Raw genomic sequence first — 14137 nt, 5'->3', positions numbered from 1 at the left:
TTCTGTGATTCAAATGCTGTTTAATCCACCCACTGATTGCATCCAGTTTCTTTTTGATACTTTCATTTATCGTTTCTAGAAGTTCTGGCTCATTATACTTCAGATCTGCTTGGTGATTTTTTTCCTAGTCTCCTATTTCCTGCTCATGTTTGCAAACTTCTTTTTTTATTTCTTTAATATATTCAGGTAGCTATTTGGACATCGTAACATTTCGTGTCTGGTAATTCCGGACTCTGAAATGCTTGCGGATCTAGTTCTGCTGATTAGTACTCATGGTGCCTTGTTTCCTGTGCACTGCTCGTTATCCTTGCAACTTGAAGAATTACTTGAGGTATTCGTTGATGTTGACTTTTCCAGAGAGAATTTGTATTAATTTCTGCTAATTGCTTGCAGGGCACTAACATCCAGAAATCACTTTAAATTGATTTTCTGCCGAAGACTTCTCTAGCTACATAAGAAGCATCAATTCAAACTCCAAACCTGTGTGAGGTCCAGCTTGTGGTTACAGATTTCCAGGAGAGATCTGTCTCCCATTCTACCAGCCCAAGGTCAGGTTTCCTTGCAGTCCCCTTCTGTGTTGTGCATTTATTTCTTATTCTCTGAGGGTGGGGCCTTCCACCCCAACTTTATGGAGGAACTAGGTTTTTTTCTTCTGGCCCCTGAGCCCTGTGCAGCTCTCCTGGCAAGCATAGAATCTCTAGGGTTCGACAGGAACCCTCAGGGCAAAAGTCAGCTTTGCTGCTACACTTCTGAGGGTTGCTGCTTTGGGTTTGTTTTTGGTCTTTGAAGAATCCTTCCATTAGCACAGCTCGGTGATGTGTATACATTTCTTCTGTTTTACATTTTATCCAGCATGTCAGTTGTTTCGACAGGGAAAGTCAAGAGGGCATCTGGACTGCCATATTGCCAGAAAGTATATCTTCTTTCTTCTCCACCATAGCTCTGAGGGGCAGCAGCTACTAGTCCTTGTTCACAGAAGAGTGAACCAAGGCTCAGAGAGGGCACGTAACTGGCTGCAGTCACAGGGCTAACAGGTGATGCACTGTGAGGTATGTCCTCTCCTGTCCCCCTTTCCCACTTTCCCTCTCCCCAAGGTAACTGTTGACCATTTTTGGTGGATGAACTTTATGCTCACAAGGGATAAGGAGTCCCTACCAGAATGCTTTAAATAGCTGAACAGCTTTGGGAAATTTGTTTACAAATCTATTGTTTATCTTCCTTGAGAGAGGAAATGGCTTCTGCATATTTTGTGGCCTATTTCTCCAGCAGTCACCAGCAACTTTCCCGCTTCACTCCCACTCCTCAAAGGCCTCCTGGCTCCAGTGCCAGACACATGTGCGTCTCCTCCAAATCTCAGCTTCCTCTCCTCTGCATGCCACTCTCTCCTTCCCAGTCTCCTCCCTCCTCTTCCCCTGCCCCCACCCTTTCTGCTGTCGGCTTTTCCGTCTCTTGGTATGTGCCGTTCGTTTGTTGGAGGAGAGGCCACAGAGCACAGTGGGTAGGCTTTTTGAGCTTTGGGGGTAGGGAGAAAGAGCTGAGTTTGAACCTCACTCTGCCACTTACTAGCTCGGGGTCTCTGAGCTTCAGTTTCTTCATCTGTAACAGGGGGACAATAGACCGACCTATTTAAGGACTAAGTAAGACTGTGCACGTTGAGCTGGTGACAGGAACTTGAAGCATCTCAGCACTGAGTCTGTGGTAGTCGATGCTATTATGACTGAGACAGACCCCTTCAAGGCCCGAGCTTTCGTTCAGTGATACTTTTAAGTTGACAAAAGCTGGTTTACGAAACATGATGAAAATGGAGGCAGAAATCTAGGGGCAGTGTGGGATTCCCAGCTTCACCATTATGTTCTTCAAACTGGGGTATTTTTTAAAGAAAGTTTGAGGGAAAACAGAGCCTACACTGGTCTGGCCAGTATTTGCAGAGGATATAAACCAAGGGTTCTGGAAGTGAGATACTCAAGAATCTCGGTCCTTCCTCCAAGATGTGCCCTCTGTCATGGAACCGTGAGGGGGCTGGGGCCTCATGACACTTTTCCCTTGTGGACTGGGGACTTTTCCTTTGTGGACCCCCCAGATCAAGGGATGGCACAACCAATCCACTGGACACATGTCCAGCGAGGGTGAGAGAGAGGTGGCCCTCACTGTCCATTTTACTTTCATCCTTATAGCCGGCGTGACGCTTTATTTCACACACGCCCTTCTATTAAGTGGCTTTATATCACTCTCAGATTTATATCGCTTCCTGATTTGAGATCTGTCAGGCAATGACTTTATTCAGCATCTGCTATTCATAGTGACCGTAGGCTTTATACAGTAGGCAAGTGGCATAAAAAAAAATGCATAGAGTTGGTGGGACCCTAAAACTACTCTAAAAAATAGAGTGTATTAATTTGAAAAGACTTTATGACCAAAAACAGACATAACGGATAAACCATCTTCATGAGATTAAGTGTTGGGTATACAGAATGGGTTGCCGTAGGGGGACAGCACTGTATCCTGTTGAGTGGCCAAGGAAGGCTGGAGCAGGCAGACTGGAGCTGGCCCGATGGGGCAGGTAGAGTGAGGCAGCTGGGTGTAGAAAAGGTGTGAACCAACGTGAACAGAGATGGGTGTTCTCACGAGCCAGTGAGACTCAGTGCGGTGCTTCTGGCTGGCTCCTCTCGGAGAGCCACGTCCACTAGCATATCAAAAGCCCTGAGAAGTCCTGCAGTTAACGTTTGACTGTGTTTCACCAAGCTTCCCAAGTGTGTTTGACCAGTCGTGGCCAGTGAACATGGTGGTCTTGGGGTGGATTAGCATTTGGCTTCTGTCTCACTAACAAATGCTTCAGTTGACTCTAGGTCCTCAGCTCACTGTTGTAAAACAGTGATTGGCAACTTTCTTTAAAAATGCAGTCTGTAAGTATCAGCGATTTACTTGGAGTCAACTACTTGTCTTCCTTTTCCAAGTGTTGCTCAACTATCTAGAAGGATGCAGGTTCTAGGAGCCTGAGCGCTGATGTTGCTATGGTTCTAGAGAGGGGCTTCTTTGTTCTCCACAACTCCCAAGATGATGTCCTAGATACGCTCCACCCAGCTGAGGGGCCAGGCCGAACCCCACCCCCGCCTGCAAACCTCAAAGTCTATTAACAGCTCTCTCCCCATGATGACTCATGCTTCCTGTCCCTCCTCCATTCGAGTTACTCAGAGCCGTGAGCCAAGATTGATTACTTATGCCATCCAACCGTCTTTGCCCCGGGAGAGCTCAACTGGTAGATGAAATATTCTTCATTGGGTGACAACCCAGCCCAAGTTCTGTTTGTCAGCCCCGCACAGGGAAACAAGGGGTTTATTCTAGGTGCAGTCGTGGAGGCCGTTTTCCAGAACCAAGAAGTTCAACACATTATGTCCAACACATTATGTCTGGGGCTGTCTAGGAGTTTGGGGGGAGTTTGGGGAGCCAGGATTATTATGGATACAGAGACCAGAGGAGCCCCAGGCATAGGACTCCTATGCTGGCAGGGGCACTAAAAGCCAATGGATAGATGATTTTTTTTTTTTAATGTTTATTTATTTCTGAGAGAGAGAGAGAGAGAGAGAGAGAGCAGAGGAGGGACAGAGAGAGAGAGGGAGACACAGAATCCGAAGCAGGCTCCAGGCTCCGAGCTGTTAGCACAGAGCCCGATACCAGGCTCAAACTCACAGACTGCAAGATCATGACCTGAGCTGAAGTCAGATTCTTAACCACTGAGCCACCCAGGCGCCCCCAATGGATAGACGTCTTAAACCGAGTCTTTAAGTGCTGCTCTGGAGATTGACATTAGTTCCTTCTCACTGTTGGGTGGGCTCCCCTTTAAAAATATTTTTAAAATCTTTATTATATTAGTTATATACATTCTGGGGTTTGTTTGTTTGTTTGTTGGGTTTTGTTTTTAATTAAAACCCTGAAGCTGGAGCTTAAGTCTGCTCAGGTACCCTCCCCCACTCACTCTCTTCCCTGTTCCTAAAGATGGCAGAACTGAGCCTGAAATCAGGCTCCCATCCTGGCTCCCATCGCTCTTTCCCCACCGTAGATTAGGATGCTTATGGGTAGTGTGAGGTGGTAGAAAACCCCACTGCCTCAGTATCCTGACTCAGGATTGTTGTGTGTCCCCGGGACCAGGCAGGGGCTAGCGAGGCTCAGCCATCTGAGCCTTCGCAGGTCAGAGCCGGAGGGACCTCCTTGCAGCCCATCAGGCCCAACCTCCTTGTTCTGCGGAAGCTGAGTCTGAGATGCAGGGAGGGGAAGTCATTTGCCCAACAAGGTCACAGGGCCAGTCTCCTTTTCTGTTTGGTCCGGGTTATCTTTATATTGGGTTTGCATTTCCTGAATACGCAGCAACCGAGTGGGGGGTGGGGGTGGAGGGCAGGGGAAGTGGGCTTAAAAGAACCCCGTCTGAGAATGTTTAAATTTCCTGTGAGTGTCCCATGAAGAGGGAGATAATCTATGTGCACATAATCAAACGGAGAGGGGAGACTTGGGTTAGGTCCAGAAGACCAACAATGGGGGGGAGGGGGGGAGGCGGGAAAGAAGGCAGACAAAATAGGAGCTATTGAGAGAAGGCTGGGACACTTATCGATGGAATAGAAATAAATAGGAATTTGGGTTTTTTGCACTTTCATGATGCCTTCTTGTTAGTGTTTTTGGAGGACGTTCAAGTCACGTGGGTGCCCTAGTCTCATTTTAGTGGCAGTGGTTTTGTGGTCTCTAGGGGGCCCTTTGGCCTGGGACCAGAGGCCTCCGCTTTCGAGTCCCTCGGGTTTTCTCATACTGGCATGGGGGATCCTTTGGAAATCTCTTCCTCCACAGCTTAGCTCAGAATGGGAATGCGGCCTCCTGCGGGGCCTGCCTCACAGAAAAATAATGGATGTGAGAGTGCCCTCCACACACTGAAGCTTAGGTTGGCCTCGTTTTTCCTTTGCGAACACCTGCCTTGGCATGAGCTCTGAGAGAGTTTGGTGCTTCCGCTGGGGAAGCTTTCATTTTCCCACCGGATCAGGTGGCAGATGTGGGCCACCGAAGCCACCCCGGGCCTGCTTCCCTGGGACAGCCCCGCCACACAGTGTGTCCCAACTTCCTTAAAGGGACCGTTGTTGAGGCTGGCCCAGAGGCTGTGACTAAAAGTAAGGAAACTGCAGCTAGGGACAGAGTTACTGACGGTTTCCAGGAATCTGAGAGCTGGGGGCCCTCTTGAAACAGGAAAGGAAGTAGACTGTCTCCTTATCTGGTATCATGGCAGGAATGAAATGACTCTTTATGGGTAACAGGTACACCCTTTCTTCTTTAATGATACCCACAAATATTGTTAAGCTTTAGATGGCCACTAAATAATTACTTCTCTTTTCTTCTTGGGGTCTTGAACTGCTTGAGGGCTAGACCCCAGAGAGCAGGGCACCTCCTTCATTACCAGTAACCACATGGGAGGACTTGGACTGAGTCAGAGTCCCTCTCAGGTACCTCCTGAGTTTCACTGACCCATGGGGGGCCGGAGGCCTGTCTTGCAGGGGCGCACCTGGCCCAGAAATCTTCCCTCAACAATGAGCAAGTCACGTGAGCAATTACATTCTTCGGTTTATTTCTCTGCCTAGTGCATGATGTGCTAAAACGCAAGGTGAGGCTTAGTTTGTGGATTCGAGCCCCGCGTCGGGCTCTGTGCTGACAGCTCAGAGCCTGGAGCCTGCTTCGGATTCTGTGTCTCCCTCTCTCTCTGCCCCTGCCCCGCTCACACTCTGTCTCTCTCTCTCTCTCAAAAATAAACAAACTTTTAAAAAAATTTTTTTTAAATGCAAGGTGAGGCTTTCCATGGTGTCTCCCCATCTTCATTAGGGATGAAGGTGAATGAACCCGGATGCAGTGGGTAGTGGGGTACATACGGTTGTTAGTCCCTGCACCAGAGGGCCCCAGACTGCGGAGGTTTTCCAGCGGACGGTTCATACAGTGTTTCTCTCTTCCTTATCGTGTCCACTTCTGGCAGCTTCTGCCCCTGAGCACCAATCTGCTAAGTGAAACAAAGGGAGGGCTCAGGGTTGCCCAGGAAACGAATAACCACACCAATTCAATCCTGACTGAGTCATTGGGCCCGATCTAAACTGTACCCAAGTCATAACAAAACAACAGGAACCCCACCCCAGGTGGTGAGCCTCCGTGAGTCCTCACTGGGTGCCATGCATGTCCTGTACGTTCTCTTGGTTTAATCTTCACCAAAAAACTGGAACGGTAGGTATTGTTATCCCTCTTTTACAGATGTCGAAACTGAACCTGCTCCTCACCCCCCACCCCCCGCCAAAAAAAAATAAAAAATTAAAAAAGACAAGATCAACCTGCTGGGTCTGGGTTCTTACTTTGCCAATGGGAGCTTAGGATTTGAACTCTGGTCTTCTGACTGCAGAACAGCGGTCTCGGCATTTCTGTGAGGAAACTGCCTGCCATTTGTGTCTCTCCAGGGAGAAGTTCCTGAGGAGTAAAAAAAAAAATTTCCGGATAGCTGGAGCTTATCCCTTTCGGACTCGAAATAGGTTTTTTTGTTGTAAAGTGCATCAGCTTCTTTTCCAGCGCTTCCAAGCTCATGGCTATGTGCTGGAGGGTTGAAGGTTGCTAAGTGCTGGTGGCCAGATTCCCAGGGCATGTCTGTACTGTGGTAAAACTGGCTTTGACCCTCGGGAAGTCAAAGAGAAAGCCGGACGGCTCCAACTAGGGAAGTAGCTTCATGCTAATCAGATCTGTGATGGGGAACCAGGGACACTGCAGAAGATCACAGGAAGCCTCATCCTTGGGCGTCAGAGGGCTGGAGGCCCAGACCTTTGTCACTAATTGTGTGACCTGGGGCAGATTATCCCCTCCATATTAATCCCCTCGTCTTTTAAATAGGGAAAACACTTCTAACCTCACAGGTTTGTTGTGAGGACAAAACAAAATTGTTGTGAGGACCAAACAAAATTGTGGACAAAAATACATGTCTGTGCTTTGTTCACTGCTTTCCAGAATGCACACCCTCCTGTGAACTCCTTGATGTCCCTGTCACAGACTCCACATTGGAGCCCAGATGATCTGTGGCTGTGGACCAGGGGACCTGTCTGCTCTGAGCTCTACAGATGCCTGCAAACACGCCCCATGGTCATCAGGCCAGGCCACTCTGTATCTCAGCATTGACCTCATCCCAGGGCTGTCAAAGAAATGGAACCACGAGCTTCTTATTTTATTTGGAGGGGGGGAAAAAAAAACAAGGAAAAGAGAAAAATTGATTTTCTTTAACCTGTAGCTTTTTTCCCTTTCTACCCTCCTTGCTGTGAGTGGAATTGCCACTTCATTTTTTTTTTTAATTTAAAAAAATGATGTTCTGGGTGATGGAGCATAATATTTAGACATGTTGAACTGACAGCTGATGGGTGTGTTATTAATACACTATCACCACAAATCATGTTGCAAGGGTTGGTGGGGAGGAGATTTGTGTATAAATGTGTGTGAGCTCACACGCTTGGATGATTTAACGTAACTGGGTGGGGGGGGCGGGTCCAGTGACCCTTATCAAAAGCAGCTCTTGGGAAGGTTAGCCGTGGGACATGGTCTGCTCTTCAGAGAAGGATTCCTTTGTGAATTGAGGGGGTCTTCTCCATGTTATCCTGTAGGAACAGAAGTTCTCCCCTTCTCCCCACCCTGTCTCCCTCTCTCATGTCCTTAGTGCCCATGGGTACGACATATTATGCTGGTCCCTGAAGATGGAGTTGATGAGGCACTCCTTAGGGGCACCTGGGTGACTCAGTTGGCTAAGCGTCCAACTTCCGCTCAGGCACGATTTCACGGTTTGTGAGTTCAAGCCCCGCTCTGCGCTCTCGCAGAACTCACAGACCTCCCAGCCTGGGAGCCGTCGGTCCGGCTGCCTCAGTGGCAGCTTCTGTTGTAGGTCTCAAAACAAAACTGAACTCTCACAGTACTCCCCGTCTTCACAGGTGCAAACCTGACATCTGGGCGCCATCCTGACACCTCCCCCTCTGGCCCCCCTGTACCCATCCACCACTAAGTTCTGTCACGTTCACCCCCAAATAACCCTCTGTCACTACTCACATCCGAGCAGCCTGGCCTGGACCACCATAGAACTAGGTCCCCCCTGTATCCCCACTCACCCATCTCCAGTCCACATCTGCTCCACAGATCCACAAACTGTGGTCCGTGGGCCAAATCCGCCGCTGCCTGATTTTGTATGGCCCATGAGCTCAAAATGCTTTATACACATGAACACTTGATGATACGGGAACACTGGCTTTGAACCCCAATTAAGCAAAATGTTATCCCTCCAAAAAATCTTTCTGTTCTCCCCATTAACAGATCTCTATTACAAAAAAAAAAGTACTCCATTATTAGTATGTTTTCAGCTTCCTTGAAAAATTTGTAGAAATTTATATATCCTTTATCACATAGGTGTCTACATCATAGCCTTGGTTTTGCCATCTGGCTGCAACACCAAGAATATCTTCTGTCTGGCCCTTTACTTTGAAAAACTCTCTTGACTTCTGGTCTACACTGTGTTCTTTTCAAGATGGAAATCTGGTGAGTCACACATGCTTGGACGACACACACACAAACACACACTGCTGAAACTACTTTTATGGTTCCCCATTACTTTTAGGATAAAGATAAAACTCCTTACCCTCAAGAACCTTGGGTGGTCTGGCCCTTGCCCCGCTTCCAGTTTTATCACCATGACCCTTGATCCCGCATTTCAGCCACCCTGGCCCTTTTGTTGTTGTTGTTCCTTCTGTCTGCCGTGTTCCCACCTGCCACAGGACCTTTGCCCATACTGCTCTTGACTGTATGGAACGTGGCAGTTCACATCATTTCCACACCCTTCTCGTCTTTCACATTGCAGCCTCACTGTGACGTCCTCAGAGGATCCTTCCCAGACCTCTCTGCTGAGGTCACGGCCCGTTATTATAGCCATCCATCACATCCATCACAGTCACAGAGTTACATTTTTCTGTGTCTGACACTGCCTCTCCAGACTGCAGGCCCCATGAGAGCTGACACCAAGTTGTGTTAGCCACCCCCTGTTCTGTATAGTATATAGTAGGCACTCAATAAATTTTTTGTTATAATGCATGGCTGAGAGTCAGGGGAAGTTTTCATAAAAGATGTTAAGTCTGAGCAGGAACTTGTAGCCTGAGAAGGTGGAAGATGAGAGAAAGTGATTTCAGGCAGAGGGACCAGTATTCTGGAAGCTCAGAGTAGCTCCATAGGTCTGGTGCTCAGGATGTGTATGAGTGAATGGATGGGCAAATCGTTGCACAGGTAGGTGAGCCCAAATTGTGAGGGCCCCGTGTGCCAGGCTGAGCTGTTGGGAATCTTCTCCTGTTGACCAGGGGGACGCTGGACGTTTCGGGCAGAGGGGTGGCGTGGACAGGACTCCTGGGGGGTAAGTGGGCTGGAGGGAGCGAGGCCAGCCATGACTTGGCAGGGGAGTGACAGGAGAAGATGGTCAGGCAAGGCCATGGAAGAGAGGCCGACAGGAATTGATAACCTATTGGAAGTAAGGGGATACTGGGCTCTTGGGGGTCCCAGGTTTCTGATTCGGGCCCTTCTGGTACTTAAGACGAGTAAAAAGAGTTGGGGCAAGGGTAGAGGGGTGAAAGTTCATGTGGGGCCCAGGAAGCAGAGGGAGTAAATGCCTCCAATCTCCATTTTCTCTGCAAAACAGAGTCAGAGTCAACTGCTGAGACAAAGGCCTTTTGGGTTCAGGTCACGGACCTTGGCGCTTTGCCCCTGTTGCCAGCGGGGGGTGCCACCTCTCCCCCAAAAGGGGATTCTCCTCAGCCAGGAGCAGCGGGGGGGGCGCTCAGACTGAGGATTTATGTCCCAAATAGCTTCTCTGCGGGTTAGTAGGGCACTCCAGGAGATTTTATAGACCTGCCTTTCCTCTACCTTCAAATGTGATGGCTACATGTCCTCTGTCAGAAATCCTACCTTGAAGGCCTTTGAAAAAGGCATCTGGCTTCCAGAAACTGTTCCCCGAGGGACTGCCTCACCCCTCTGAGCACCACGAGGACCAGCCCTCTGCCCCCAGAGAGTCTGTCTGACCCGTGGACAGAGCTGACATGTAAAATGCACAAAGAATAATGCACAAAGGTGTGGTTCAGCGACATACTGCATTTTTGTGGTTCACAAGGCACATTCACACACAGGTGATGCACTCTACAACAACCTTCACCTAATGATTGGCACCTGCCCTTCTCCCCTCGCCCCCCAGACCACCCACACGGGCACCTGCTTCCAACAGTTGTACTCAGTTCCGTAACCGCGTAGATGAAATGTGACGTGAGCTGATGACCTCTGAAAGCCAAAAAGAAATAGAAATGCGGTTTCTGTGAAAAGGCAAGTGAACGCTTTAGGAAGAATTTATAAAAGCAAGCCACCCAAAGAAAACCCCTGCTCAGGTGTGTGCACGACAACTGCTGGAGACCCGCGCTAGGTGGAGAAAGAAAACGCGTCTGTTAGAGGAGTCTGCGCCGTGGCTCCTTGACTGGCGTCCTCAGTTTTCAGCTCCTTTTTACAGACACCGGACTAGAAAGTGACAGGTTATGCACGCATCCCGGGGTGATTTATGCAGAAAAGACAAATGCAGAGCTCTCGCCCACAGATCCACACCCAAAGGCCTGGACCCCACCTCAAAAGATTAGTAAGATATTTGCATTTGAAGTTAACATAAAATTTTAAGGGGCACCTGGGTGGTTCGGTCGGTTGAGTGTCCGACTTCAGCTCAGGTCATGATCTCACACTCCGTGAGTTCGAGCCCCACATCAGGCTCTGTGCTGACAGCTCAGAGCCTGGAGCCCGCTTCAGATTCTGTGTCTCCCCCTTTCTCTGCCCCTCCCCTGCTCTGTCTCTCTCTGTCTCAAAAATAAATAAAAACATTAAATAATTTTTTTTAAAAACCATAAAATTTTAAGGCATGAATGTAGGGCTTTGTAAGTGTCCGTGCAGGTTTTTCAGTGTTTTATTGTCTGTTTGTTTTTGAAGAGGTAATAGCTTCCCATGGTTTAGTAATTGAGAGAAATATAAAAAGTTATAAAATGAAGTCTCCTTCCCACTCTCTTCCCATTCAGCCCGGACACAGCCCCTCCCGTCCCTACCCCACCCCAAGTACAATTCTTACCGGTTTCTTGGATCCTTGCAGATTGTCTTGATGCCCAACAACCAGCCGTGAATATAAGTCAGGCCTCATGATTCACGGATTCCATGTTTGCAAAGTCTCCTACTCTCTCAAATTTATTTGCAACCCCCAAGTCCATACTCGCGGCACTTTCGAAGTCATTGGCGGACGTGCACAGAGCAGTGGAACATTTGATTTGCCCCACACGCATCCCCGGCTGAGGTTGACCTGCGTGGTGCATTGCCTTCCTGTTTCGGCTCTTGTGCTGCAAACAGGTGTCCTTTTCCCAGTCTGTTTGGTGCCACGTTTTTCACATTCTTGTGCTTCCTGTTGATTTCACTGTTTAAAATGGCCCCCAGGTGTGGTGCCGATGTGCTGTCCAGCGCTCCGAAGTGCAAGGAGGTTGCGTGTGGCTTATGGGGAAAATACTTATGAGATAAGCTTTATTTAAATAAGAATGAAAGTGCTGCCGGCTGTGAGTTCATTGTTTATGAATCAGTAATATATATATTAAATAAGGTAGCTTTGAACGGAAACACATATAAAACAAGGTTGTGATCAGAGGCTCACGGGAACCTAACCTCATATTCTGGAAGCAGTGGTACACTGTTCGTGACTTCACAGGACATATTACTGCTAATAATGAGGATCAACTATTTACATATATATATGTATATTCCTTTTTCTAAAATTTTTTTAATGTGTATTTTTGAGAGAGAGACAGAGTGTGAGCGGGGGAGGGGCAGAGAGAGAGAGAGAGAGAGAGAGAGGGAGACACAGACTCTGAAGCAGGCTCCAGGCTCCGAAAGCCCGACACAGAGCTCGAACTCACGAACCGCGAGATCGTGACCTGAGCTGAAGTCAGACACTTAACCGAGTGAGCCACCCAGGCGCCCCTATATGTATATTCTATTTTAATTTTGGAAAGCTTTCCATATCAGTTCACAGAGAGTTTCTTCGCTCTTTTTAACAGCTGCATAGTATTCCATTGTGTGGTTATTCCTTAATTATCTTTAATCAGTCCCTTAGTGATTGGCATTTGAGATGATGTCGATCTTTGGCTATTCAATACAATGCCACAGTGTGTATGCTTGTGTCTAGGTTGTTTGGATGTGTCCATCTGTTGTCTGTAACCAGCTTACTAGAAGGGGAATTCTGAACTCCTGGGTGTATATCCTGAAGAGAGTCTTGGAGAGATTCATAGGGGGCACATCAATGCTGTCACAGGGTGTCAGTGGGAGATGGGTAGGGTAGTGAAGTGTGATGGGTGCAGGTTCCCACCTGGGGGGGTTGTGTGAGGGGCGTGTAAGGGACTTGGCACTGTGTGTGGCCCGAGGTCAGCATCACATGCGTGTTAGCTGTTATCTTTCTTTACCATTCTTCTTTATCTTTATCATTCTTCCTTCCCATCTGCCCGGTAGCGTTAGTCCAGCTCACCCGCATGGCATTGGGTGTCTGTCCTGCTGCCCTCCCATCAGCACCTCCCCGCAGTCGTCCTCCACCCGGGGCTGGAGGACACCTGGGCACTGTTGGGGACAATCTTATGCTGGCATCCGAGGCTTAACCCTGGGCCTCACCAGCTTCCTGGAAAGAGGAGTGTCTCCTTCACCTCCTGGTCCTTAGCCAGGCACACAGCACTCATGTTTGACAAACTTGTTTGCCGAATTCTGTGAACACTGAGTGGATCTGCTTTGGGCCCAACACTGGTCACGACACAGTGGAGAAGGGAGGGCGAGACATAAAAATAGAGCTATTAAGACACAATTCTGCGCCTTTAGAACTTAAATTCTGGCCTTGGTTGGAAAATAGAATATCTGAGGTGACTCCCTGATGGAGTGATATTTCCAACAAGCAGAAGGATGCATGTCTGGGCCTGTAAATCCTCCCTCTGCGGTTTGGTTCTCACTCTCCCCGAGGCCCCCAGCCTTTAGGGGCTCTATTTCCACCCTCTGATTTCAGCCACAGGGGCCCCTGGGGGATGCCTCACGGCAGCGCCCTGGTCTTAGAGCAGCAAAGGGAAGTTGTCTGGGCAAGAATTTGAGACAGAGAGATAATGGTGGCCAGTGACCAACTGGATATCGGACTTGGGCAAGTCCAGACAGGTTTGGGGGCTTCTCGGGGATATAAAGGATTACCAGAGGAGAGAGCAAATTCAGAAAAGGTAAGATACCCTCCTGATTCCCTGAGGCCTCTCAGTAGCCGTTTGGGTAGATGGAAACCAACCCTTGTGGCTTTCCACATCATCCACATTCCCACTGTTGACAGTGGGAATCTCGGGTGAGGGGGTTGTCGGGCATGTTCACTTCCAGCTTTATAATATTTGAATCCTTAGAAGCATCTATAAATTAAAGCACACAGGTTTTCTTTTCTTTTTTTTTTTTAATTTTGTTTTGTGTATTTATTTGTTTTGAGAGAGACAGAGACAGTATGCATGGGGGAGGGGCGGAGAGAGAGAATCCCAAGCAGGCTCCGTGCTGCCATCATAGAACCAGATTCGGGGCCCGAACGCGTGAACCATGAAGATCGTGACCTGAGCCAAAACCAAGAGTCAGGCGCTTAACCGGCTGAGCCACCCAGGCGCCCCTAAATCATAGTTTTTCTTCATCGTGGCATGCTGTGATTTGGAACGAAGGCCCTCCTGACAAAACTGGTCTCCACAGCTCTATCAGCTTGTCCCTTGCAGGATGTTCACCCCCGTGGTCTGTTTACTATTTGCTTCCCTGCACTCAGCAGCTTCCTGAGGGCCCTGGGACAAGGAGCCCCTGTCATCTGAGTGAGCAGGGCAACCTCCCTCAGCACAACAAAGAACAAAGGAGACATCTTGGGGCAGCAAGGCCACTGAGTCACATCTTGGTCAGGGGGCTACAGGGTGACAGGACGTTTGAGGTGGGCTCTGAGGCCCTGTGTCTGGCTTCACTGAGCAAACACCTACATGGTGCCAGGCGTGAGGCACAGGCTGGGTCCCAGGGCTGA

At 48.7% G+C, this 14137-nt stretch overlaps 1 protein-coding gene across 14 annotated transcripts in view; it reads left to right on the top strand.

Annotated features, from left to right (window-relative positions):
• TRERF1 (transcriptional regulating factor 1) overlaps nucleotides 1-14137 on the top strand; it is a 226275-nt gene that overhangs the window by 160296 nt on the left and 51842 nt on the right. The window contains exon 1 of one of the 14 annotated variants that reach the window (XM_042938769.1): nucleotides 8483-8568. The exons of the other annotated variants lie outside the window; for them this stretch is intronic. The gene's annotated coding sequence lies outside the window, so the exon portion shown is untranslated. Of the gene's footprint in view, nucleotides 1-8482; nucleotides 8569-14137 lie in introns of those variants that run through there. 14 annotated transcript variants of the gene reach the window in all.

The sequence above is a fragment of the Panthera leo genome, chromosome B2 (genome assembly GCF_018350215.1).
Source record: "Panthera leo isolate Ple1 chromosome B2, P.leo_Ple1_pat1.1, whole genome shotgun sequence".
NCBI lineage: Eukaryota > Metazoa > Chordata > Mammalia > Carnivora > Felidae > Panthera > Panthera leo.
The sequence above is the reverse complement of the archived record's forward strand: the minus strand, read 5'-3'. Positions and strand labels throughout refer to the sequence as shown.